The 27393-nt window shown below is 43.2% G+C and overlaps 1 protein-coding gene across 1 annotated transcript in view; it reads right to left on the bottom strand.

Annotated features, from left to right (window-relative positions):
* Positions 1-20430, bottom strand: part of LOC106577488 (uncharacterized protein KIAA0232) — a 100485-nt gene extending 80055 nt beyond the window's left edge. Inside the window, exon 1 of the mRNA XM_014155517.2 lies at positions 20067-20430. The gene's annotated coding sequence lies outside the window, so the exon portion shown is untranslated. The remainder of the gene's footprint in view (positions 1-20066) is intronic.
* Between the last annotated feature and the right edge of the window lie 6963 nt (positions 20431-27393).

Raw genomic sequence — 27393 nt, 5'->3', positions numbered from 1 at the left:
GAGTAATTATCGTGGTTAGCTAGCCAGCTACTTCGTCCTCCGTGACGCCGTTCTCCAAAACTTAGTCAACACTGTTAGCTAGCCAACTTCTACCGACTAGCAGCACTGTAGAAACTAATACATTACAACGGAACGATTTGATTATTGTAGTGTTAGCTAGCTACAGAGTTGTCTTTGTCATAGTTTGATAATTGTGTAGTTTAGAATAATTATCGAGGTTAGCTAGCCAGCTATTTTTGTCCCCCGCGACGCCACTTTCCAAACCTAGCCAACTATTACCGACGAGCAGCATTGTAGAAACTAAATACATTACAAAGGAACGTCTTGATTAGTGTTATGTTAGCTAGCTACATAGTTGCCTTTGTACCATGATAAAGGTGTAGTACTGAAACTATCGAGGTTACCTAGCCAGCTACACTTTCAAACAAAGTCAACAACGCAGCCACTGCTAGCTAGCCTACTTCACCAACCAGCAGTACTGTATCATTTTAGTCATTTTAGTCTAAGGTTTTTGCAACGTAAGCTTAACTTTCTGAACATTCGAGACGTGTAGTCCACTTGTCATTCCAATCTCCTTTGCATTAGCGTAGCCTCTTCTATAGCCTGTCAACTATGTGTCTGCCTATCCCTGTTCTCTCCCCTCTGCACAGGCCATACAAACGCTTCACACCGCATGGCCGCTGCCACTCTAACCTGGTGGTCCCAGCGCGCATGACCAACGTGGAGTTCCAGGTCTCTGGCAGCCTCTGGAACTGCCGGTCTGCGGCCAACAAGGCAGAGTTCATCTCAGCCTATGCTACCCTCCAGTCCCTCGACTTCTTGGCGCTGACGGAAACATGGATTACCACAGATAACACTGCTACTCCTACTGCTCTCTCCTCGTCTGCCCACGTGTTCTCGCATACCCCGAGAGCATCTGGCCAGCGGGGTGGTGGCACTGGAATCCTCATCTCTCCCAAGTGGACTTTCTCTCTTTCTCCCCTGACCCATCTGTCTATTGCCTCCTTTGAATTCCATGCTGTCACAGTTACCAGCCCTTTCAAGCTTAACATCCTTATCATTTATCGCCCTCCAGGTTCCCTTGGAGAGTTCATCAATGAGCTTGACGCCTTGATAAGTTCCTTTCCTGAGGATGGCTCACCTCTCACAGTTCTGGGTGACTTTAACCTCCCCACGTCTACCTTTGACTCATTCCTCTCTGCCTCCTTCTTTCCACTCCTCTCCTCTTTTGACCTAACCCTCTCACCTTCCCCCCCTACTCACAAGGCAGGCAATACGCTTGACCTCATCTTTACTAGATGCTGTTCTTCCACTAATCTCATTGCAACTCCCCTCCAAGTCTCCAACCACTACCTTGTATCCTTTTCCCTCTCGCTCTCCTCCAACACTTCTCACTCTGCCCCTACTCGGATGGTATTGCGCCGTCGCAACCTTCGCTCTCTCTCTCCCGCTACTCTCTCCTCTTCCATCCTATCATCTCTTCCCTCTGCTCAAACCTTCTCTAACCTATCTCCTGATTCTGCCTCCTCAACCCTTCTCTCCTCCCTTTCTGCATCCTTTGACTCTCTATGTCCCCTATCCTCCAGGCTGGCTCGGTCCTTCCCTCCTGCTCCGTGGCTCGACAACTCATTGCGAGCTCACAGAACAGGGCTCCGGGCAGCCGAGCGGAAATGGAGGAAAACTCGCCTCCCTGCGGACCTGGCATCCTTTCACTCCCTCCTCTCTACATTTTCCTCTTCTGTTTCTGCTGCTAAAGCCACTTTCTACCACTCTAAATTCCAAGCATCTGCCTCTAACCCTAGGAAGCTCTTTGCCACCTTCTCCTCCCTCCTGAATCCTCCTCCCCCCCTCCTCCCTCTCTGCGGATGACTTCGTCAACCATTTTGAAAAGAAGGTCGACGACATCCGATCCTTGTTTGTTAAGTCAAACGACACCGCTAGTCCTGCTCACACTGCCCTACCCTGTGCTTTGACCTCTTTCTCCCCTCGCTCTCCAGATGAAATCTCGCGTCTTGTGACGGCCGGCCGCCCAAAAACCTGCCCGCTTGACCCTATCCCCTCCTCTCTTCTCCAGACCATTTCCGGAGACCTTCTCCCTTACCTCACCTCGCTCATCAACTCATCCTTGACCGCTGGCTACGTCCCTTCCTTCTTCAAGAGAGCGAGAGTTGCACCCCTTCTGAAAAAACCTACACTCGATCCCTCCGATGTCAACAACTACAGACCAGTATCCCTTCTTTCTTTTCTCTCCAAAACATTTGAACGTGCCGTCCTTGGCCAGCTCTCTTGCTATCTCTCTCAGAATGACCTTGATCCAAATCAGTCAGGTCTCAAGACTGGTCACTCAACTGAGACTGCTCTTCTCTGTGTCACGGAGGCTCTCTGCACTGCTAAAGCTAACTCTCTCTCATCTGCTCTCATCCTTCTAGACCTATCTACTGCCTTTGATACTGTGAACCACCAGATCCTCCTCTCCACCCTCTCCGAGTTGGGCATCTCCGGCTCGGCCCATGCTTGGATTGCGTCCTACCTGACAGGTCGCTCCTACCAGGTGGCGTGGCGAGAATCTGTCTCCGCACCACGTGCTCTCACCACTGGTGTCTCCCAGGGCTCTGTTCTAGGCCCTCTCCTATTCTCGCTATACACCAAGTCACTTGGCTCTGTCATATCCTCACATGGTCTCTCCTATCATTGCTATGCAGACAACACGTAATTAATCTTCTCCTTTCCCCCTTCTGATAACCAGGTGGCAAATCGCATCTCTGCATGTCTGGCAGACATATCAGTGTGGATGACGGATCACCACCTCAAGCTGAACCTCGGCAAGACGGAGCTGCTTTTCCTCCCGGGGAAGGACTGCCCGTTCCATGATCTCGCCATCACGGTTGACAACTCCATTGTGTCCTCCTCCCAGAGTGCTAAGAACCTTGGCGTGACCCTGGACAACACCCTGTCGTTCTCCACTAACATCAAGGCGGTGACCCGATCCTGTAGGTTCATGCTCTACAACATTCGCAGAGTACGACCCTGCCTCACACAGGAAGCGGTGCAGGTCCTAATCCAGGCACTTGTCATCTCCCGTCTGGATTACTGCAACTCGCTGTTGGCTGGGCTCCCTGCCTGTGCCATCAAACCCCTACAACTCATCCAGAACGCCGCAGCCCGTCTGGTGTTCAACCTTCCCAAGTTCTCTCACGTCACCCCGCTCCTCCGCTCTCTCCACTGGCTTCCAGTTGAAGCTCGCATCCGCTACAAGACCATGGTGCTTGCCTACGGAGCCGTGAGGGGAACGGCACCTCCGTACCTTCAGGCTCTGATCAGTCCCTACACCCAAACGAGGGCACTGCGCTCATCCACCGCTGGCCTGCTGGCCCCCCTACCTCTGAGGAAGCACAGTTCCCGCTCAGCCCAGTCAAAACTGTTCGCTGCTCTGGCACCCCTATGGTGGAACAAGCTCCCTCACGACGCCAGGACAGCGGAGTCAATCACCACCTTCCGGAGACACCTGAAACCCCACCTCTTTAAGGAATACCTAGGATAGGATAAAGTAATCCCTCTAATCCCCCCCCCTAAAAGATTTAGATGCACTATTGTAAAGTGGTTGTTCCACTGGATATCATAAGGTGAATGCACCAATTTGTAAGTCGCTCTGGATAAGAGCGTCTGCTAAATGACTTAAATGTAATGTAATGTAAATGTGTGTGTGCGCATTTGTGCCTGCGTGCATGCTTGCGTGAGTGCCTGCATGGTTGCATGTGAATGTGTATGCACGTTAATGTTCACTTTGTATTTCATTTTATGAGACAGGCCAAGAGATGTTCCAGACAACCCAGTAGGAGAGCTCACATGATAGGAGGTAATTGAAGGGTGGCTCCACACGAGAGGTATTCATGAATGGACTTCTCCCTCTGCCGAATGTAGACCAAGGATGAAGATGAGGCTTGGGAACCTTGACCCACTATGAATTTGATCAAATTAACCTCATACCATGAATTTGATACAGTGAACCTTATAATTTCGTGATGATAATGAGGAAAATCTAAATGTATACTCATACAGTGGGGACGGAACAGTATAATGTGGTGTAAAGGCTCCCTTCTCCCTCTCCCCGTAATTCCCCCCTCTATTCTTTCCTCCTCTCTTCTCTCCCTCTACCCCTCACCGCTTTTCCTCTATCCCCCATTACCTTCCTCCCACCTCTGCTCTCTCTCCTCCTCTCCCTCTGCTCTCAACTCTCCCTCTACCCATCTCTCCCTCCCCCCACCACCTGTGTCTCCTGACTCCCAAACTATCTCCTCCTCCCCTCTGGACCCTAATCCAGAGATAAGCTCCTAATGCGCGCTGGAGAGAGAGAGGGAGATGAAGAGAGAAAGAGATGGGGAGAGAGAGAGCACGCATAAGAACCTTACAATCCGATTACAGTCTCAGCATGTTTCAAAACAGTCATTCAAGGTCCAGGCCAGTCCCAGAGAAGTTAGGGAGTGAACGTTATTTATAATAAGAGTTACATGGAGAAAATCAGACTTTATGAAAAAAATAAGTGACCCTCCCCTATACCCAAAATAATAATTAAAACAAAGTGGATAGCCGAGAACATGTCAACCGTTTGCCCTAACTAAGCATCACATGGGAACGCTGTATTTATGATAGCTCCAAGTGCTGCAGGTCTGAGAAATAATAGCCTTTTATAAACATTCCATGCAATTCTACGTCATTTTACATATTAGCAGAATCTATTTTAATACCACACACATTACCAAAATGACAGACTAAGAATGGACAGAGAGATAAACTGAACACATAGAACTATCATATTTCTCCAGTGCTAAATCAGTGTGTGTCTTGTTTGCAACGAAACAGAGGGTGAATAGCTTAATCAATTGGTAGTGACAGAATTAGATTACTTCTCAAGCAAAATCAACATTTCTCTCCTCGGCTATAGAAGGTTGTAGCTCAGCCTTTGAATGTCAAAGAAATTAAACAATGATATTCCCATATGCATCGGAATCACATATTTCCCGGGTATTTTACAGATTGTTTGTAGCATAAAGCATTGCGAATCAAGCTAACAAGGAGTAAGCCTGTGCGATTGTCGCTTTTTTCAATACATCCCCTCAATTCGAGACTTGGTTTTAACTTAACAGCCCTTCACTGACACAGAAGTAGGCTATTTAAAGAGTGCATGGTGGGTGGAGGAATTAACGGACAAATCTATGGACATAGCAGGCTATAGCCTAATTTCCTCTGTTAAACAGGTACCTTTTATTTCTTAAAAGATAAGAAATAGGCTCCAACACAAAGCCCTCTTGCTGTTAATAAAGTCTAATCGAAATGAATATGGTTTAAATTAATTATGCCTACTCAAATTTGTCTACTTGTAGCACCATGAGCTGTCCATTTCCGATTGATTGTGCTGCGACTGCTGCTTCAAGTTTCAGCACCACAATATCCAGGGTTGGGTAGGCTACTTTCTAAATGTAATCCGTTACACTTACTAATTACCTGTCCAAATTTGGATTACCCAAACTCAGTAACGTAATCTGATTACGTTCAGTTACTTTTAGATTACTTTCCCTTTAAGAGGCATTAGAAGAAGACAAAAATGTATGTTACCAATCTATTGCACGATAAATCAATGTTAAAGTTTACATAGCTGGCCATATATGAATGTTACATTTTATGTTAAATGTTACTTTATTGGTTGGTTTTATAGGCTTCTTCTAACCCATCGCCTTCTACTACATATGCTAATACAATTAAGTTATAGGTTATAGACTTTGGTTTTTAATGTAAATATATCACAATTCCAGTCATTCCAATAAATGTTATAACCCTTGATCTTCAAGAATAGGACTTGGAAATATGGAAGTATAGATTAGCCAAATTGTTTGACCTGACCATAACCCAAAAACGATTGATGAGCCATCCCTACTCTGTTGTTTATGATTTTTTTTTTGTCATAGAGGACTGATTGGGCTCATTGATTCGAGTTGATAAATAAATGCTGCGCTCATGGAATGGCATGCTTTGAGTACTACTGAAAAGTGCTATTTACATATTGAAAAATGAATGCCATATGCTGCATTTGCTATAGGCCTATTGTCACTGTTGGTGACACTTTGATATCTTGATAATATGCAGCTGTCTAAAGGGCAAATCCACAGATGAAACAATAACAAAACGGCTGTCCCACCTCTGTTTTTGTAAAAAGCTGAGGGATGGGCCCGGAGAAATATGTAACCACTCTCAGATTAGACAGAGCTGTGGATGCAAAATTATTGTTGTAACCACATTATGAGGCTATACAGTGTTTGTTTACATTTACAATGTTTACAAACATTGGAGTAAAACAAGCTTATATTTGGGGTTCTCATGGAGTGTGACAGTTGAACTAAGTTCATGAGGCATTGATAAGTTATATTCTTCAAGAGTCAATGGATATATACAGTGGGGAGAACAAGTATTTGATACACTGCCGATTTTGCAGGTTTTCCTACTTACAAAGCATGTAGAGGTCTGTAATTTTTTTAATCATAGGTACACTTCAACTGTGAGAGACGGAATCTAAAACAAAAATCCAGAAAAATCACATTGTATGATTTTTTAAGTAATTAATTTGCATTTTATTGCATGACATAAGTATTTGATCACCTACCAACCAGTAAGAATTCCGGCTCTCACAGACCTGTTAGTTTTTCTTTAAGAAGCCCTCCTGTTCTCCACTCATTACCTGTATTAACTGCACCTGTTTGATCTCGTTACCTGTATAAAAGACACCTGTCCACACACTCAATCAAACAGACTCCAACCTCTCCACAATGGCCAAGACCAGAGCGCTGTGTAAGGACATCAGGGATAAAATTGTAGACCTGCACAAGGCTGGGATGGGCTACAGGACAATAGGCAAGCAGCTTGGTGAGAAGGCAACAACTGTTGGCGCAATTATTAGAAAATGGAAGAAGTTCAAGATGACCAGTCAATCACCCTCGGTCTGGGGCTCCATGCAAGATCTCACCTCGTGGGGCATCAATGATAATGAGGAAGGTGAGGGATCAGCCCAGAACTACCCGGCAGGACCTGGTCAATGACCTGAAGAGAGCTTGGACCACAGTCTCAAAGAAAACCATTAACACACTACGCCGTCATGGATTAAAATCCTGCAGCGCACGCAAGGTCCCCCTGCTCAAGCCAGCGCATGTCCAGGCCCATCTGAAGTTTGCCAATGACCATCTGGATGATCCAGAGGAGGAATGGGAGAAGGTCATGTGGTCTGATGAGACAAAAATAGAGCTTTTTGGTCTAAACTCCACTCGCTGTGTTTGGAGGAAGAAGAAGGATGAGTACAACCCCAAGAACACCATCCCAACCGTGAAGCATGGAGGTGGAAACATCATTCTTTGGGGATGATTTTCTGCAAAGGGGACAGGACGACTGCACCGTATTGAGGGGAGGATGGATGGGGCCATGTATCACGAGATCTTGGCCAACAACCTCCTTCCCTCAGTAAGAGCATTGAAGATGGGTCGTGGCTGGGTCTTCCAGCATGACAACAACCCGAAACACACAGCCAGGGCAACTAAGGAGTGGCTCCGTAAGAAGCATCTCAAGGTCCCGGAGTGGCCTAGCCAGTCTCCAGACCTGAACCCAATAGAAAATCTTTGGAGGGAGCTGAAAGTCCATATTGCCCAGCGACAGCCCCGAAACCTGAAGGATCTGGAAAAGATCTGTATGGAGGAGTGAGCCAAAATCCCTGCTGCAGTGTGTGAACCTGGTCAAGAACTACAGGAAACGTATGATCTCTGTAACTGCAAACAAAGGTTTCTGTACCAAATATTAAGTTCTGCTTTTCTGATGCATCAAATACTTATGTCATGCAATAAAATGCTAATTCATTACTTAAAAATCATACAATGTGATTTTCTAGATTTTTGTTTTAGATTCCGTCTCTCACAGTTGAAGTGTACCTATGATAAAAATTACAGACCTCTACATGCTTTGTAAGTAGGAAAACCTGCTAAATCGGCAGTGTATCAAATACTTGTTCTCCCCACTGTATGTATGTATGTATGTGTGTGTGTGTATATATATATATCCATTGACTCTTGAAGAATATAACATATCAATGCCTCATGAGCTTAGTTCAACTGTTAATTTGTAAATCCAAAAATGGATGTAGCAACTACAAATTGCCCATTTAAGTCTATCAAAAGTATGCGAGTTTGAGCATGTGTCCATTAGGCCTATGGATTTTTTTTTTTATCAGCATGAATTAGATTGAGCAATAAAAGCCCCACTTTTATTGCATAGGCTGGGATCCCCACTATGCAGCTGTTGTAAGAGCGCATTTTTTATTGTCTGTCCACTGGTTTCAAAAACAATGATCGATAGGCACCTTAAATTTATTGAATTCAACCATTGTTAGGTACAAATACACATTTAGATTTGTGAACAGCCATCGACAACAACCACAATAGGTAAGGCGCAAATAGCTAAATGAGAGAGCAGCAGTGTGATTCACATCGTTGCGCTATGTAGATATTAATGTGATATCCGTATCGCTGTAGACTACACCACTGCTGTCGTCCTTACCTCCAAGCGTTTATTCAAGTTGGATCATCTTTGGATGCCTACAGCAGTCGCACCAATGGAAGACAGCTTGGACTGTAGCCTACAAAAGCCTTTTCCTGCGATCCATCAAACACATTTGGTGTGTCATCATAGTGGTCTCTGACTTAAATTAGGCTTGCCTTAACAAAGGGGGTGAATACTTTTTTTTAAATGTTGCACCTTTTTTCAATGTTGATTTGAATGTCAGTGTGAAAACAAAGAACTGTCATATTTTTTCTCAAACATCCTTTCTTAATTTAAAAGTAATCATCGAAGTAATACAGTATTTTTGTTGGTAACGTAACGGATTACAGTTAACGTTTTTTTTAATCCTTTACATGTTACTCCCAACACTGTCAATAACTTTGATAAATACATCATGGGCAAGAAGCATATTGTTTTTCATAAAATCAACCATAGTAGTAGCACGCTATCAAAGTTGACCTCTGGTCCTCTTTCTCATCTTCGTGCTCTCCTTCTCAAACTGAACATAGGCTACAGGCTAGTCATCTCACAAGATAGTGCATTTTTTGGACTAGGCCTAACCTAAACTGCCATCATAGGCAGTGTGGAGATCTGAGAGTATACGCTTTGAAAGTGATGCAGCATTTTCCAGGAAAAAGTCTTGTCGTTTTTGAACTTTTTGAATGGTCTTCAATGGGCAAAAACATAGCACAATCATCTTCAGCTCAACAACCTCATAAAAGGCCATTGGCAGAAGCAAATATTATTTTATATACAGTACTGGTACTGTATATCTTAATGTCTGCTTTACCCCAAATTTGATGATATAATCTTCAAGCCCATTTCGCATCGTATTGTAGGTGTAGCAATTGTATTGTGAACAATCTAGCTAACCTATCACCGGGAAAGATGGAGCTATTTCAACATTTCATATCGTACCCATTGATATCGTACCCATTTCATATCGTACCCATCAAAGAAGTCCACTTCTTTGATGTAGTCCAGAACTAGCACAGCTAATACAAAAGGTCACCTAATCATCAACCTTAGTTGAATCCGCAGTGTTACTTCTGAGTACATCAAATAAGTGGGATGGCTGGTTACTCAAAGAGAGGTTTGGGGAACACTAGACAGTTGTGCAAAGAATTCACACACTGACCATGCAGGTGCTTCCCTGTTATGGTCACACTGCCCTCTTGTGTTCACACTGTATTAGACGTCTTTCAAATAAAATTGAATTGGCACATACCGTGTGTCCTAAATTATGTTAGTATAATGCAAAGTAATTGTAATTGAGAATCAAATTCTTTTTGAAAATAATGCCTCACTAGATTCATGATTGAGAGGGAGAGATAAGCAAATTTCGCCCATTCATTTAAGGGGTTACCTGGAGGAAAATGGGGGAGGGTCATGCTTTTCCAATTTCAGTCCAGGGGAAGCTTTAGTATTTTTTAAATCTAGTCCAGGGGAGGGTCATGTAATTTGTAGTTGATATATGCTATTTATGGTGGTCTCAATCAAATGATCCATAGCATATAGACCATAGGCTACGAAGTGCATGCTCGGAGAAGCACAGAGCAAATTCATATTTCTAAGATAGCTGCTGGGATGGTCTAAATACAACTAGGCTGCATTAGACACTGCAATGGGTATTCCAACCCTGAGCCCCAGCCTGCTCTGCTCTTGCTGATCCAAAACCTTTGTGTGTGCTGCCTAACCAATGGCTGTGCTGTGTAGGCCTCAGATAGTTTCCTTAGAGGCGATGAAAATAATTGTGTTCTTGATCCAATTGAGGAGTAAGTAGGCTATACTTAAGTTGTGATATCATTAGGAAATATTTGGGCCTGCTGTGTTAAGGAAAATTTGGTTTATTTGAAAATAATGACTTTTTGTTGATAACAAGTTGATAACATATTGTGGAAAGCACATAGGCAATATTATTTACTGTGTCGATAGGGGAGTTGTCACGACTTCCGCCGAAGTTGGTGCCTCTCCTTGTTCGGGCGGCGTTCAGCGGTCATCGTCATAGGCTTTCTAGCCACCACCGATCCACGGCTGGTAACCTGTTGGCTACCCGCGGACGTCCGGATCAGGGTCCGTCCATTCCGTCCACCAGCACCTCTGATTCTACACCTATGGAGCTCGGAGGTGCTGCTCTAAGGGGGACCGGAGGGGGAGCTGTTTCCTGCACTACCTGTGGCCGCAGAGGACACACTGCTGGTCGGTGCTGGAGAGGTACCCCAGGAAATCGAGGCAGCAGGCAGGGCACTGGTGGATCATCCCAGGTGAGTATGCACCCAACTCACCCAGAGCTTCCTGTTGCGCACATATATATATCTATAGAATTTCCTGAGTTTTCCCCGCATTCTCAGCATAAGGCGCTAGTAGATTCAGGCGCAGCTGGGAACTTTATTGATCGTTTGTTTGCACGTAGATTAGGGATCCCTATTGTTCCTGTTGATGTGCCTTTCCCTGTACATTCCTTAGTCGTCCTTTAGGATTGGGTCTGATTAGGGAGGTCACGGCTCCACTATGCATGAGAACGCAGGAGGGTCATGAGGAGAGAATTCGTCTCTTCCTAATAGATTCTCCTGCGTTTCCAGTGGTGTTGGGGTTTCCCTGGTTGGCTTATCATGACCCCACTATTTCGTGGCAACAGAAGGCTCTTAAGGGATGATTACGTCAGTGTTCAGGGAGGTGTATAGGTGTTTCCATAGGTGCAACTACGGTGGAGAGTCCAAACCAGGTCTCCACCATGCACATCCCCTCTGAATATGCCGATTTGGCTCTTGCCTTCTGTAAAAAGAAGGCGACTCAATTACCACCCCATCGACAGGGGGATTGTGCGATAAATCTCTTGGTAGACGCAGCACTTCCCAGGAGTCACGTGTATCCTCTGTCACAGGAGGAGACGGCGGCTATGGAAACACATGTCACCGAATCTCTGGGACAGGGATACATTCGGCCTTCCACTTCACCTGCCTCCTCGAGTTTCTTTTTTGTGAAGAAGGATGGAGGTTTGCACCCGTGCATTGACTATAGAGGTTTAAATCAGATCACTGTGAAGTATAGTTACCCTCTGCCTCTCATAGCCAGTGTGACCGAGTCATTGCATGGGGCGCGCTTCTTCACCAAATTGGATCTCAGGAGTGCTTACAACCTGGTGCGTATCCGGGAGGGGAATGAATGGAAGATGGCATTTAGTACCACCTCTGGGCACTATAAGTACCTCGTCATTCTGTACGGGTTGATGAATGCTCCATCCGTCTTCCAATCCTTTGTAGACGAGATTTTCAGGGACCTGCACGGGCAGAGTGTAGTGGTGTATATAAATGACATTCTAATATACTCCGCTACATGCGCCGAGCATGTGGCTCTGGTGCGCAAGGTGCTTGGTCGACTGTTGTATGTGAAGGCTGAGAAATGTTTGTTCTTCCAACAGTCCGTCTCCTTCCTAGGGTATCGTCTGTCAGAGTCAGGGGTGGAGATGGAGAATGACCGCATTTCAGCCGTGCGTAATTGGCCGATTCCAACCACGGTAAAGGAGGTGCAGAGGTTCTTAGGGTTTGCCAACTACTACCGGAGGTTTATCCGGGGCTTTGGGCAGGTAGCAGCTCCCATTACCTCACTGCTTAAGGGGGGACCGGTGCGACTGCAGTGGTCAGCTGGGGCAGACAGGGCTTTTAATCAACTGAAGGCTCTGTTTACCTCGGCTCCTGTGTTGGCTCATCCTGATCCCTCCTTACAGTTCATAGTAGAGGTGGACGCGTCCGAGGCTGGGATAGGAGCTGTGCTGTCTCAGCGCTCGGGTACGCCACCTAAACTCCGCCCCTGTGCATTCTTCTCGAAGAAGCTCAGCCCGGCGGAGCGAAACAATGATGTGGGGGACCGGGAGCTGTTGGCTGTTGGCGGAGCTCTGAAAGCATGGAGGCATTGGCTTGAGGGGGATAAACACCCTTTTCCCATTTGGACTGACCACTGCAATCTGGAGTACATCCGGGCGGCGAGGAGAATGAATCCTCGCCAGGCAAGGTGGGCCATGTTTTTCACCCATTTTGTGTTTACTCTATCCTACAGACCAGGTTCCCAGAACGCTAAGGCAGACGCACTGTCTCGAATGTATAACACAGAGGAACGGTCCACGGATCCCACTCCCATAATTCCGGTTTATTGCCTGGTGGCACCGGTGGTATGGGAGGTTGACGCGGACATCGAGCGGGCGTTACGTGCGGAGCCCACCCAGTGCCCAGTTGGACGTAGGTACGTTCCATCTGATGTTCGTGATCGATTGGGCTCAAACGTCACCTTTCTCTGGTCATCCGGGCATTGATCGGACAATGTGCTGTCTTAGTGGGAAGTACTGGTGGCCCACTTTAGCTAAGGACGTGAGGATGTATGTTTCCTCATGCTCGGTGTGCGCTCAGTGCAAGGCACCTAGACACCTGCCCAGAGGGAAATTACAACCCCTACCCGTTCCACAACGGCCGTGGTCACATCTATCGGTGAACTTCGTGACGGATCTTCCTCCGTCATAAGGAAACACCACGATTCTGGTTGTTGTGGATCAGTTTTCTAAGTCCTGCCGTCTCATTCCTTTGCCCAGTCTCCCTACGGCCCTACAGACTGTGTCTGAGGATATAGTGTCTGATCGGGGTTCACATCAAGGGTCTGGAGGGCGTTCATGGAACGTCTGGGTCTCGGTCAGCCTGACCTCAGGTTTTCACCCCGAAAGTAATGGGCAGGTGGAGAGAGTTAACCAGGATGTGGGTAGGTTTCTGCTGTCTTATTGCCAGCACCGGCCGAGGGAGTGTTCGGTTTTCATCCCCTTGGCAGAGATGGCCCAAAATTCCCTCCGCCACTCCTCCACTAACCTGTCTCCATTTGAGTGTGTACTAGGTTATCAGCCGGTTCTGGCATCGTGGCATCAGAGCCAGATCGAGGCACCTGCGGTGGATGATTGGTTTAGGTGCTCGGAGGAAACCTGGAATGCTGCCCATGTACGCCTGCAACGGGCCATCAGGCGACAGAAGGCGAGCGCCGACCGCCACCGTAGTGAGGCCCCGGTATATGTACCAGGAGACAGAGTCTGGCTCTTGACCCGAAACCTGCCCCTTCGCCTGCCCTGCCAGAAACTGGGTCTGCAGTTTGTGGGGCCATTTAAAGTCCTGAGGAGACTGAACGAGGTATGTTATAGGTTACAGCTTCCCCCTGATTATCGTATTAATCCCTCGTTCTATGTCTCTCCTCAGGCCGGTGGTGGCTGGTCCGCTCCAACAATCTGAGGTGCGGGAGGTTCCTCCGCCCCCTCTGGACATTGAGGGGGCCCCGGTGTATACTGTGCGAGCTATCATGGACTCCAGGCGCCGGGCAAGGGGTCTTCAGTACCTCGTGGAGTGGGATGTGTACGGTCCGGAGTAGAGATGCTGGGTGCCGGTGGAGGACATACTGGACCCTTCCTTGCTGCAGGAATTTCATCGTCTCCACCCAGATCGCCCTGCGCCTCGTCCTCCGGGTCGTCCCCGACGCCGGTGTCATCGCGCTGCTGGAGCCGCGCGTCGGGGGTGGGGGGGTACTGTCTCTACTTCCGCCGGAGTTGGTGCCTCTCCTTGTTCAGGCGGCGTTCGGCGGTCATCGTCACCGGCTTTCTAGCTACCACCGATCCACGTTTCTTTTTCCATTTATGTCTTGAGTGTGCACACCTGGTTCCCATCTTGTTATGATAATTTCCCTATTTAACCCTCTGGTTCTCATTACGTTTTGTGCGTGATTGTTTCTTGTCTTCGTGTTAGTTCTTTGTGTCAGGATTGTTATCCCTGCGTGGATTATTGGCTTATGATTTTTTCCTCGAGTAAAGTACGTTATTTTACTCAGTTCTGTGTCCTGCGCCTGACTCTATCCTTACCTCCACAGAACTGACGACTGACAGGAGTAGGCTAGTATACAATAACGTAATTTGATGTGCTAGTGTTATTTATTTAACTTGATAAATTATATTGTAAACGTGGATGGGTACGCTGCTTCATTCAATGATTACGGTATTGTACAAGGTAGATACAGGAGTAGTCTATAGTCTACAATAATACTGTAATTGAATGTGCTGTAGTATAATTTATTTCATTGATGAATGAAATTGTAAATGGGGATGGGTAGGCTACTTCATTCAGTGAATACTGAATGTATTGCTATCTCTGGGAGTATGTTAATGACGGCTTTTCAGCTGTTGAACTCTGGCAATGTTCAACAGCTGAAGTTTTACCGAGTCAATTTCTAAATCTCTTTCTTTTAGTCAAGATGTGATGAGCCAGAGCAACCAATCAACTTCACTGCAGCTGTTCAACCCACCACCCTCACTGCTCTCCCTTCACAAGTATCCACATCCTCTTCTCTTGTTCATCTACTTTGCAACCACACTAAAAATGACTGTTCCTATACCCCTGTGCCGATCCCAGTGTAACATGAACAATCGAAAGCCTCAGCTGGATGCCTAAAATGTAAGCAAGATGCTATAGTAGTGCGTTTGTGGATGGAGTTCCAAATAAAGACATGAGAAGATAGTAAAGGATATAGTGATGCGAGTGAGAGCATACCGTATGAAAATTAAGATCCCTTGGGATCTAAAATTAGTGTTTGGTGCCTCTTGTGTCTCCTTTTTGTCTGTTTGAGGATACTACAGTCACACCTGGTGGAGGTTCTTGGAACACTGCGATTTAAGTCTGAGCAGAGGTTAATGAAAACCTTCAAAGGTGGTGGTGCTTTGTTGCGTGTTATCTTGAATACCAGGCACATGTTTGAGTGCAGAATTAAATGGCATACACTTATCAGGCTAAACTGGTTGAGTACACTCTTTGAGAAAGGGGTTCCAACAGGGTTCTTTGGCTGTCAGGTAGAAGTTCCAGGTAGAAGTATTTTTGGTTTGTCAGGGAAGAATTACATACTTACCTGATTTGTTTGAAATAAATAGTAAACAATTATATAGTTAACTAAGAGTAAGACTGGCCTGCTAAGGCTGAGTTTTTATGATGTCCACTCTAGCTTCCTGCATCTAGCCTGGGCATTGAGGAAATGGGTTTTACGAGTGGGCAATAACTTTACAGCCTCATTCCATTCTATGATCAGTGGTGCACTGGGGAGACGTATTCCATGGACAGGATGTGGGGTGGTTGTAACTGGGATAGAGATGGACTGGAACAAAGGGTCCTAGACATCCTGGCATCGGGGAAATTAAACCAGGGTTGGGGGTTAGAACAACACCATGTGTTGTTAACGACAGGATGAACCCAAAGTGGCTTATGATGCTTTTTGATCTGCCTGAGAGGGGTGGAACTAAGCATACTTAGTGTCCTATGTAAGATGTCTGTTTTTCATTTTTAGGGAAGCTCTCGGTAACACAACTTAAAGTGTGCGGTCGACGGTTTCATTATTGCAATAATTAATCAATGTTGAATAAAGATGATTGAATAATTGTCCAAGTCTTTCTCAATACTGAAATTTCCACTACGGGTTCCATGTAGAACCCTCTGTGGAATGGAGCCCAAAAGGTTTTTACCTAGACACAGAAGGGGTTCTACCTGGAACCAAGAAGGGTTCTCCTATGGGGACAGCAGAAGAATCCTGTTAGTTTGTAGATAACACCTTTTTATCTGAGTGTAGGCATATATTGCAGTGGTGGTTCCGTGGTTTCCTGTAAAAACTAAATGAATTGGTGGTGGTGAGTTAAGATAATCAGAATACTATGAAACATCCCCACTTTAAGCACACGTTTGAAAGCAGGCAAAGTAACCCATGTGTGCTGAGGCATGTGTGATCACTCAACATTGACAGGACCAACAAAAAAGACAGCTCACATGCTTGGGGCTCCCGAGTGGCGCAGCGGTCTAAGGCACTGCATCTCAGTGCTAGAGGCGTCACTACAGACCCTGGTTAGTTTCCAGGCTGTATCACAACCGTCCGTGATTGGGAGTCCTCTAGGGTAGTGCACAATTGACCCAGCGTTGTCCGGGTTAGGTTTAGGGTAGGTCATCATATTAAATAATATATTTTTTTTTTGAACATGCAACGTGTCTAACTTGCACCGTTATGCAATTATTAGGAGACTAGATACAAATAGCTAATCCTGGCTACCAATGTTCTAGCATTCATTTATTGAGACAAGCAGATCAGAGATGTCAAGGTGGTACTCAAGCATATGCCATGTGTGTGTATATGTGACACAGAAGTAACAGGGTTGGTTATGTTTCCACTTGCCTCTAAAGAAATGTGTATTTAATGTTCAAGCATTCTTATTGGTTGGTTCAACTCTGATGACAATAAGGTGTGTTGTGATTGACCCCGCTTGCAGATAGGGGGAGATCGCGAGCGTCAGGTCTTCCCAGTATGAAAATGTGATGCAAGGGGTAGGTTACGTTCTGAGTACTGTTTTATATTTTACAATGTTTACTGTACGTTACTGATTTATACATGTGTGGGTATATGGTACCTGTTAGGGATTGAGGGGCTTTCTGGGATGTGCTTTGGCATATGATTGCTGTAAATAAGTGTGTTAGCTAGCATACACCGACGTAATGGTCACATAAGCCCACTGCTAACACAGTTGTCTTCATGCTACAGATTTTGCCATCAATATCGTTAAGCCCTGCACAACTAACGTGCTGTTTCTCATTTAACAACAGGTATTTACACGTTATATTTTGTATTGTATTTTGTTCGCCCAGTATGAAAATGTGATGCAAGGGATTTTGCCATCGACAGCCATCAATATCGTTAAGCCCTGCACAACTACCGTGCTGTTTCCCATTTAACAACATAAATAAATGATGCTCAACTGGGACAACTGGCTGATGTGATTTATTTGGAGAAAACAACGCAAGGAGAGTACGATATACATCTGTTACACAGACACATATGTATGATCATATTTTTTATGTTTTATTTTGTTTATTTTGCCTCCCAGGTATTTGCGTTTAATGTATGTATATAATTACTGCCGCCAGGGGAGCTGTGACGTCAATGGAGTGCGTTAGTGAGATCTTTGACATTTCTTCATTATGGAGAATGATTAGTTCTGCAAACAAACATTTCTCCATCTTATCTTTTTACCTTATTCATTTTGGTATGTAATGTGCAAAAGTGCAATATGACTCAAAATATTGAGGTAACAGTTAATTACATAGTCCATGAGTTTGATGGCAATTGAATAGAGTTTTAACCGGGTTAAAAACTGGTTGGTATTTGCCCCACATTGTAAGTAAATTAATGGAGTTAGGCTAGGTTGGTAATGGTTTACATGAATGAGAAGGGATTAACATGGCGTCCGAACTTTCTCTACTTTTTTCAACGTTTTAGATCCAATTTGTTAAGTTTTTCTATGAACAAAGGGTCAGTTAACATATTTACATATATTACCTAAAGTTATGTCACGATAAAATGTGTTAGTGTTAATATTTGTACGAAAATGGCGTTTAACAGTTCGCTAGCTTGATGCTAAACAAATTTAGCTTAGCTAAGTGCTAGTTAGCTCTAGCCTAGTTGGTTTTAGTCAATGTCAGCTTACATGTTAGTGGTTAATGTAATGCTTGTAGCATTGTTTCGCATAGGCGTCCAGTAATATAAAGTTTTCGAAATTGACGCTGATAGTACAGTGAGTTATATATAATGTGAATGTGTAGATGTATGGTGACTCCACGTTTGGAAGAACGGACCAATGGGACTGCCATGGGAAAGTCCCTTGACAGGTACCGGGAAAGGTGGAAGGATAATCTGAAGGTAATTATCTTTGCACACAACAAAGCAGTGTCCAGGCCTCCAGAGTATTAACTCTATAGCCTGCTGTATGGAGGGGAACCACAGCTGTTTACTGACGTAAACAATGCAATTGTGTATATAACATTATTGCATATGCTGTAGAATAAAAAAAATGTTTGCTTGACTTGGTGTTTTTCCTATTGCTGTTTTTGTATAATGTATTTTGAGGTCACTGATACTCCACCTGATATGGTAGAAGTTGTCGAACCAGATCTGAACGCCTTCAAAGACCACCTTCAGGCACGGACTGAGAAGGATCTGGAGGTTTTTGACCAGGTTAAAATGATTGTCCACTGTTCATTTATTTTCTGGCCTTCCAAGAGATATGAGATGTATTTGTAATAATATGAAATATAATTGCATTTATTTCTATCAATCAAGGTGAGACTGAACATGGACAGGGCACAAGTGCTTCGAAATCGGGCGAATGACTTGGCTTGGAAGGAGGACAAAAGGAAGGCAAGACCCGGGAAAGCTTGGTGCCCCTAGCTGGGGTCACTATCTGTTAAGGCAGGGGTCAACAACATTTTTGAAACTGAGCTACTTCATGGGTACTGAGTCATACGAAGGGCTACCAGTTTGATACGCTCTTCTGAAATAACACATTTGCTCAGTTTGCCTTTAGTTATACGTTATTAATAATGATACTCATCTATGTGAAGACACTGATCACGTTAATAATTTCTCACAATAATTATCAACAATGACATTAAGGTGGGAAACAGATCAATATTCAGCACTTTAATCTCAGTAATTGTTACATTTTCAGATGATCACTTACATCACTACATTTCATAGGAAAAATGTCCCATTTTCACTAGCCACTGACAAACCCTTTTAACAAATCATGAACTATGTCTTAAAGTTATCAATTATGTAATGTTAGAAAAGTCAACTTATTTTTAAATAAATCTTGTCACATTTTGAACTAATGACCAAATCTGCTGCATTTTTTTAAACACACTTTTAAATTGAACACAATTCTTCAATATTTTAATTCAACTTCGCCATGGCACTGCCATGTTGCCACTGACATCTGGTATCAGTTTCTTTGTTAGTGGGAAGACTGGCATTGCATGCTGTTCACCAGTGTATTGTAATCTGGTGTGTAACTTGACACTGCAATTGTGAGTGAGTCTTTCAGATGTGCATCAGTGAGGCGTGTTCTGTGTTTGTTCTTGATGAAGTTCATGTCAGAAAACGCTGATTCACAGAGATGGGTTGAACCAAACAGGCTAGCAACCTTCATAGCTGCTGTGCATACTCCACTGTACTTCTGTGTCAACAAGGCACCAAAAGTTTGGTGCAGCCTGGTAGGCTTTGAGGTGGAGGTCATTTTGCAATGTTATGATTTCAATCTCCACCTGTCCAGCATCCAAGTTGAACGTTGCACTTAGTTGCTCAGCAAAGAACGTTGTGTCCACATTCATGAAAGGATTGGAAATGAACGACACACATGGCTCAAGCTGATGAAGGTCACAAAACCTATTCTCAAACTCTTGCCCAAGTCTGTGACTTCACTGTACTTTCCTTTTTCTTTGTCAAACGTCTCAGATGCACAAGCATTGTCTTTCAGCCCCCGACTGCACAGAGGGAAAGTGCAGCACCTTTTTTTTCCTGTAAATCCACAGAGAAAATGTTCATCTTGGCTTTAAATGCATTTAAAGCACTTATCAGATCAACAACAGTCTTACCTTTGCCTTGCAGTTCAAGTCGTTTAGTTTCCCAGTAATGTCTGTCAAAAATGGAAGGTCAAGTGTCCACTCTGTGTCCTCTAGCAGTGAGACGTCTTCGCCTTTGGACTGCTTGAACTCTTTGATTTCACCCAAAAGTGACAAAATACGAAGTAAAACTCGCCCTCTGCTGAGCCATCGGATTTCTGTGTGTAGCAGCAGGTCACCATATTCAGCTGACATCTCCAATAGCACCTTGAAATCCTGTGCTGTTTTGCTTTGGAGCGGATGTTGTTTATGATTTTTACAACGGGAGTCATCACGTGCTCAAAGCCGATCACTTTTGTTTCATTCGCTGCGCCCGCTAGCTTATTCTCCACGAGCACTGTTTTTTTTCACGCGCACAATACTGACCTTTGAACTAGAGTAGGTCAGAGTTCACCTAAACTCATGTATAATGAAAATATTAAGATATTGTCATTTTTAAATGTGTATATATAAATGCAAGTGTGATTAAAAAGAATAGCAACAGAATACAATTAAATTTCAGACGCAGCTCACTAGTGAGTTGTGCTATTTTTAGACCAGGCCTGCGGGCGACTCATGTGGTCCCTGGGGGCGACCTGGTGCACGCGGGCACCGTGTCGGTGACCCCTGCGTTCAGATGAATATTAAAGTCTCAGATGACAACTATTTCAATTTGCCGCCTTGTGGTGGGTGGCATCGCCATGCTGTCGGCAGTTTCTCAAAATAGTCAATCTCAAGGCTTAACCACTGGGTCACGTTAAGTAACCGCCACTTCCAGTGTATGAAAGACTATTGAGAGTAAATATTAGTTAATCACAGGAGAGCTGTAGCTCCGCCCACCGGTGAGGTGGAGCAGACCATGCTGGGCAATCTCTGATCTCAAAAATCCCAGTGGCTAGATATGCCACGCTTATAGAGACATACCCCAAGAGACTTGCAGCTGTAATTGCTGCAAAAGGTGGCTCTACAAAGTATTGACTTTGGGGAGGGTGAATAGTTATGCACACTCAAGTTTTCAGTTTTTTTGTCTTATTTCTTGTTTCTCACAATAAAAAATATTTTGCATCTTCAAAGTTGTAGGCATGTTGTTTAAATCAAATGATACAACCCCCCCCCCCAAACAAAAAAAAATATATTTTAATTCCAGGTTGTAAGGCAACAAAATAGGAAAAATGCCAAGGGGGTTTCAAGCCACACAGAAAAAACACATTGATAATATTTATAACCAACACAGACATAATATACCAGAGCTAGTGTTGTCTTGTAAAATCCAAAGAGTAAACAGTACTACGAGGAGTGTGTTTTTCCATACAGGCATTTGTCTATGGAATAGCCTTCCCTTGAAGATCAAGCAAATAAAATGTAAAAACAGCTTTAAAAAGCAGGCAAAGTTTTTAATTTGAACAAGGTTGTCTTAGCAAGGGAAGCCACTCCACTGCCCCTTGTGCCCCCTACTGCTGGTCGGGTGTATTTATTTGAAGGATCGGTATGATGTGCAATTAATAGTTTGTTCTAATGTGAAATTAATATGGTTGACTTTTAAGGTTAGGGAGAAGTGCAGTGAATAGTGCCACTTTTTAGGATGTCAATATAAATGAATGTATTTATGGTTTGTCGTTTTGTCGTCTTTTAATCATGTTATTGTTTTTACCATCGAGGACCACTTTGGGAATAAAGTTTTTCATTAATACTTTCAAGTGATATCCTCTGGGTCCACATTGTGCATTTTGTTGAATAAGTCTGGTGCCCAAAATAAATTCAATTCCACCCTGTTGTATCTCATTTCAGACATTTAACGTTAGCATTTCAGTGTCTAGGCTTATATGCCCTGTGGTTATATGGATGTATACTATATACTGATTTTGTGGGTATTTTGTTAGCAATGAGCCTTGAGGATGCATTATACATTCAAGTTCATGCAGTTGTGTGAGGATGATGGGGCTGCTCAGTAGTGCTGTGTAGTTGCACTCCTCTGATCATTCATTAGTGAAGTCACAGCCATGTTGCTAGGTTGTATTGCCCTGTGCAGCAGAACCAATTGTAGCCATATTATTTATACCTTATGTAATTGGTGGTTGTTTTAAGCCTATACCAGCCGTTTACTATTGTATTTAATTTCCTTTTCAGAACGACACAAACTCTTAGTTAACACAATTGTCAAGCCATACACTGCTGTGCCATTACTGCTCAGCGTCATTATTAAACAACCTCAACTGGAATCCTACCGTTCCTTCATCTGTGCCCTTACAAGCACATGGGAGAGAACACATAGTGCTAAGAAAAACCTAACCCTAAAGAACATAAAGTCCACCAAGTCCTCAACTACATCCAGGTAGGTACTGTTAAGTTGTATGGCTCCAGTGGTCATGACATCACCCTGGAGTTTCTCTCACAACTCATCTTTTCCAGGGACCATCCCTTACCTCCCTTTTCAACCCCACCGACATAAACAATTAAACATGTACCTTTTCGGTCTGCTATTAACATTATTGCATGTCTAATCAAACATTTCAATTAAATCATTCAATAACTGTATTTTTACATACCTGATAATCCTTTAACCTGTGTGTTTGCTTGTTTACGTCTGTCTCCTACCCTTTACTCTGCTCCTGTTCTCCAGGACGCAGGGGTTCTGCCTAACACCCAGACATGGATCCACCTGATGACGTCCATTACCAACCACCTTCCAAATTTTCATTACATCAGCTACTGTTATTGTCATGTCATTTTCTGCTAAGAAAGGACAAGAAAACTATTATACTGGGCACATAATGTGAGATGCACAGATCAGCTAAAAAACACTGGCACTGCAAACACTCAGAACATAGAGGGCAGCAGTGCTTGGACTTTGCAGTTTCCCTCTTCGAGTCCACCTTCCAAGACTGCCCACCTGATGAAAACAAGTGACAGGCAGAACCTTCCATCCACACAATACCCACCTCCTCTCTATTCCACACACCAGAATTCAGTATTTCAGTCTGATTGCCATGTGAGTGTACAAAAAAAATCTGAAAGTAAATTGACACACGTGTACTAAAAAAATATCAACGTTTATGTGTTTAAATCTGAAATACTGCCAGATGAGTTTTCACAGCTGTTTCATAAGGTGTTCATTATTGTACATTGTAATGTATCCATCCCTTGATGCTATTTGTTAGTTCAACGTTGTATTATAAGATATACAATATATATATATATTCAACCACACGGGTGTACTAATGAGCTATGAGTTTTTAAAATCATAATAGAGGACTAATATTATTTCAGTGTTGATAAGGGAAATCCTGTTTAAAATGAAAACATGCCAGCCAGACAACCCAGTGTATGAATCAAATGTATTTGCATATAAATGGAGTGGAAATTGGCTGACTTTGTGATCTGTAAGGCAAGTAACAATGTGGGGGAGGGGGCATTGAAATTGTAGTATTCGGTAAGATGGTAAATAACATTAATCGCAATGGTCAGCCTATGCAAATTAACTCAAATGAGCTGCCAATGTAGCTAGCTAGTTTACATACTGTATAGATAGCTAGCTAAGTTAATTACATTTGACCAGCTATCTAACTTCCTATTAGCTAGCTATCTTGATATATTTAACACTGTAAAATACATGTGTAGGTAGCTAGCTAACAGCCATGGAGGTGGGTGAAAGGATAGCAGGTCTAGCTGTCAAAGTGAGAGAGTAAGCTATTCTGGATAGAGCAGGTTCTTTGTGTAATTCCAGTCCTTAGAAATGAGAACAGAGAACATCCTATTCAGTGCTGTCTAATTTGAGTATAATGAAGTCTGTTTCTTGTGAGGTTTTCTGTCCTCAGATACAGAGAGCTGTGAAAGCCTGTCTGCAGATTAAGAGGTCCCAATGAAGAGCACCGCTTCTCAGTCCTGGTCCTGGGAACTCAAAAGGGGTGCAATTTTTTTTTGCCTTAGCACTACACATCTGATTCAAATGATCAAGTCATCATCAAGCTTCAAGTGGTATTTATGTATTCACTTGTGACGCTATCCTTGATATGATCCTGCTATTGTCACATGCTACACATGCACATGTATCTATCTACCCAATGTTATCATCATTTGTTATAAGGGATATTATACTTTAGTAATTCACAATGATTTGGTAATGTAAAAGACTAATGAAATTATTTTCTATTGTTTGTCCTCATGTGTCTGTTTTTCAGCATAAAGTACTCTGTAGCCACTTAGTGTGGACACCAGGTGAGACTACACACACACAGATTCCTGTTGAACACGGTCTCTTTAAGTACCTTATTTTCTCTCCTTCACTTCGTCCCTCTCCCCCTTCTCCCTATATCCTCTTGGTTATATCAGCTGTGTTGGGGAACCCCTCCCCTATCTGAACTGGCTGACACAGAGGGCACAGCATGATCATAGGTGAGAGGTCACTTGGTCGGGTCAACAGGAAGTATTATTAAAGAGATGCTTTACATTGAAATACAGATAGAGATGTAGTAATCCCAGAGTTAATGATCCAAGGTCAGTTTTGCATTTCACCTCCTGATGATTGATGGCTGACCGTATTAGAATTTTAAAAAACGAAGCTTAATCATGCTCTCTCTCTCTATCCATCTGTCTCTCGTCTGCAGTTATGTTTTGATGTGAGAGAGGAAGCCAGTCCCGTCATCACCACCGCACCCGCTCTTAAGATAACCTTCGGGCCAACTGGGGGCCCAAGGCTGGTTAGGAGACACCGCTAGAGACACTATGTAATTGTGATGAACTGAGAGAATATTAGGGTAGCACTGTAATTATTAATCATGTGCTGTCTGCCTCTGTTCTTACCTCTTTCCTTTTCTGTCTTCTCCCCCTCTCCCACCTCCTCTTTTTTGTATAATGCACACCATATGTGCATTGAAGTACAGATTGAACTTGTATTTATAATAAAATATTACAAGTATAATATTTATAATGCATGTATTATGTATTTATGACGTCTGGATAATGAACTTCTTTCAATAAAGTGTTTCACGTTCTCCACTGGTTGAAATTAAGTATCTCATTGAAATACTACACCTACTGTATCCTGTGTCCTCGGATTAATGCAGATGAAGAGAGTTAGATATGCATAGGAAGTGTAGTGCACAGTTTTTTTTGTCTATATATGAATTACAAATCAGCCTTTACTTAAATCATGTTTCTAGTCTATTGCATAGTTACAGTGTGTAATCATTGATGTCCCAGGAACAGGAGTGGTAAACACTGTATAATTGTAATACATACATGCAGACACAGCATCATTCAAAGAACAGAGTTTGATACACCTGGTATTGGATATGACTGAAAAATAAATTCTCAGAGATTCATACCTGAACCGCACCTTTATTTGCCAAGGAAGAGTACATGATCAGTGAATATATTCAATGTACAGGCTTCAATGTGGGGATCTCATGTGTGGTAATAACTACATATATATAGGACTTGCATCCTTGGCACAATAAAGTTATTATATTCTACTCAATCCATAGCCTTCATTAATGCCATTCAGACTTGAAGTCGATACAACAACTATGATAGCTAAGGTTCATAGATACAGTTGAAGTCGGAAGTTTACATACACTTAGCTTAGAGTCATTAAAACTCCTTTTTCAACCACTTCACAAATTTCTTGTTAACAAACTATAGTTTTGGTAAGTCGTTAGGGACATCTACTTTGTGCATGACACAAGTCATTTTTCCAACAATTGTTTATAGACAGATTATTTCACTTATCATTCATTCACTGTATCACAATTCCAGTGGGTTAGAAGTTTACATACGTTAAGTTGACTGTGCCATTAAACAGCTTGGAAAATTCCAGAAAATTATGTCATGGCTTTAGAAGCTTCTGATAGGCTAATTGACACCATTTGAGTCAATTGGAGGTGTACCTGTGGATGTATTTCAAAGCCTACCTTCAAACTCAGTGCCTCTTTGCTTGACATCATGGGAAAATCAAAAGAAATCAGTAAATTCCTCAGAAGAAAAATTGTAGACCTCCACAAGTCTGGTTCATCCTTGGGAGCAATTTCCAAACGCCTGAAGGTACCATGTTCATCTGTACAAACAATAGTACGCAAGTATAAACACCATGGGACCACGCAGCCGTCATACCGCTCAGAAAGGAGACACATTCTGTCTCCTAGAGATGAACGTACTTTGGTGCGAAAAGTGCAAATCAATCTCAGAACAACAGCAAAGGACCTTGTGAAGATGCTGGAGGAAACAGGTACAAAAGTATCTATATCCACAGTAAAACAAGTCCTTTTTCAACATAACCTGAAAGGCTGCTCAGCAAGGAAGAAGCCACTGCTACAAAACCGCCATAAAAAAGCCAGACTACGGTTTGCAACTGCACATTGGGACAAAGATCGTACTTTTTGGAGAAATGTCCTCTGGTCTGATGAAACAAAAATAGAACTGTTTGGCCATAATGACCATCGTCATGTTTGGAGGAAAAAGGGGGAAGCTTGCAAGCCGAAGAACATCATTGCAACCGTGAAGCACGGGGGTAGCAGCATCATGTTGTGGGGGTGCTTTGCTGCAGGAGGGACTGGTGCACTTCAAAATATATGGCATCATGAGGAAGGAAAATTATGTAGATATATTGAAGCAACATCTCAAGACATCAGTCAGGAAGTTAAAGCTTGGCTGCAAATGGGTCTTCCAAATGGACAATGACCCCAAGCATATTTCAAAGTATGAGGCACCCAATTTATTGTGGAAACTTGTGGAAGGCTACCCGAAAAGTTTGACCCAAGTTAAACAATTTAAAGGCAATGCTACCAAATACTAATTGAGTGTATGTGAACTTCTCACCCAGTGGGAATTTGATGAAAGAAATAACAGCTGAAATCATTCTCTCTACTATTATTTTGACATTTCACATTCTTAAAATAAAGTGGTGATCCTAACTGACCTAAGACAGGGAATTTTTACAAGGATTAAATGTCAGGAATTGTGAAAAACTGAGTTTAAATGTATTTGGCTAAGGTGTATGTAAACTTTCGACTTCAACTGTAGTTATTTTTTGCCACCTGTGAGAGTAAATGTAATTCCTGTTAATCTGTTCTGTTGTATTGTTATCACATGGTACAGTTGAACAATGTACGGTTGAATACTGACAATTGTGTAGCTTTTTAATGACGTGTGTATAAGTATGTATGAATTCCTTAAGAGCCTATGCTAATCCCAATGTTGAGATAGTTACCACTGTTGCAATATGTAAATAATAATAATGTTAGGAATATTATATTACTTCATGTAAAAAAAATATTCAAGAAAATTACATTTGTAGTGTACAGACTTAACATAATGAACAGGGATG

The sequence above is a fragment of the Salmo salar genome, chromosome ssa18 (assembly GCF_905237065.1).
Source record: "Salmo salar chromosome ssa18, Ssal_v3.1, whole genome shotgun sequence".
Lineage (NCBI taxonomy): Eukaryota > Metazoa > Chordata > Actinopteri > Salmoniformes > Salmonidae > Salmo > Salmo salar.
Note: the sequence above shows the minus strand (reverse complement) of the source record. Positions and strands in the feature narration are given on the sequence as shown.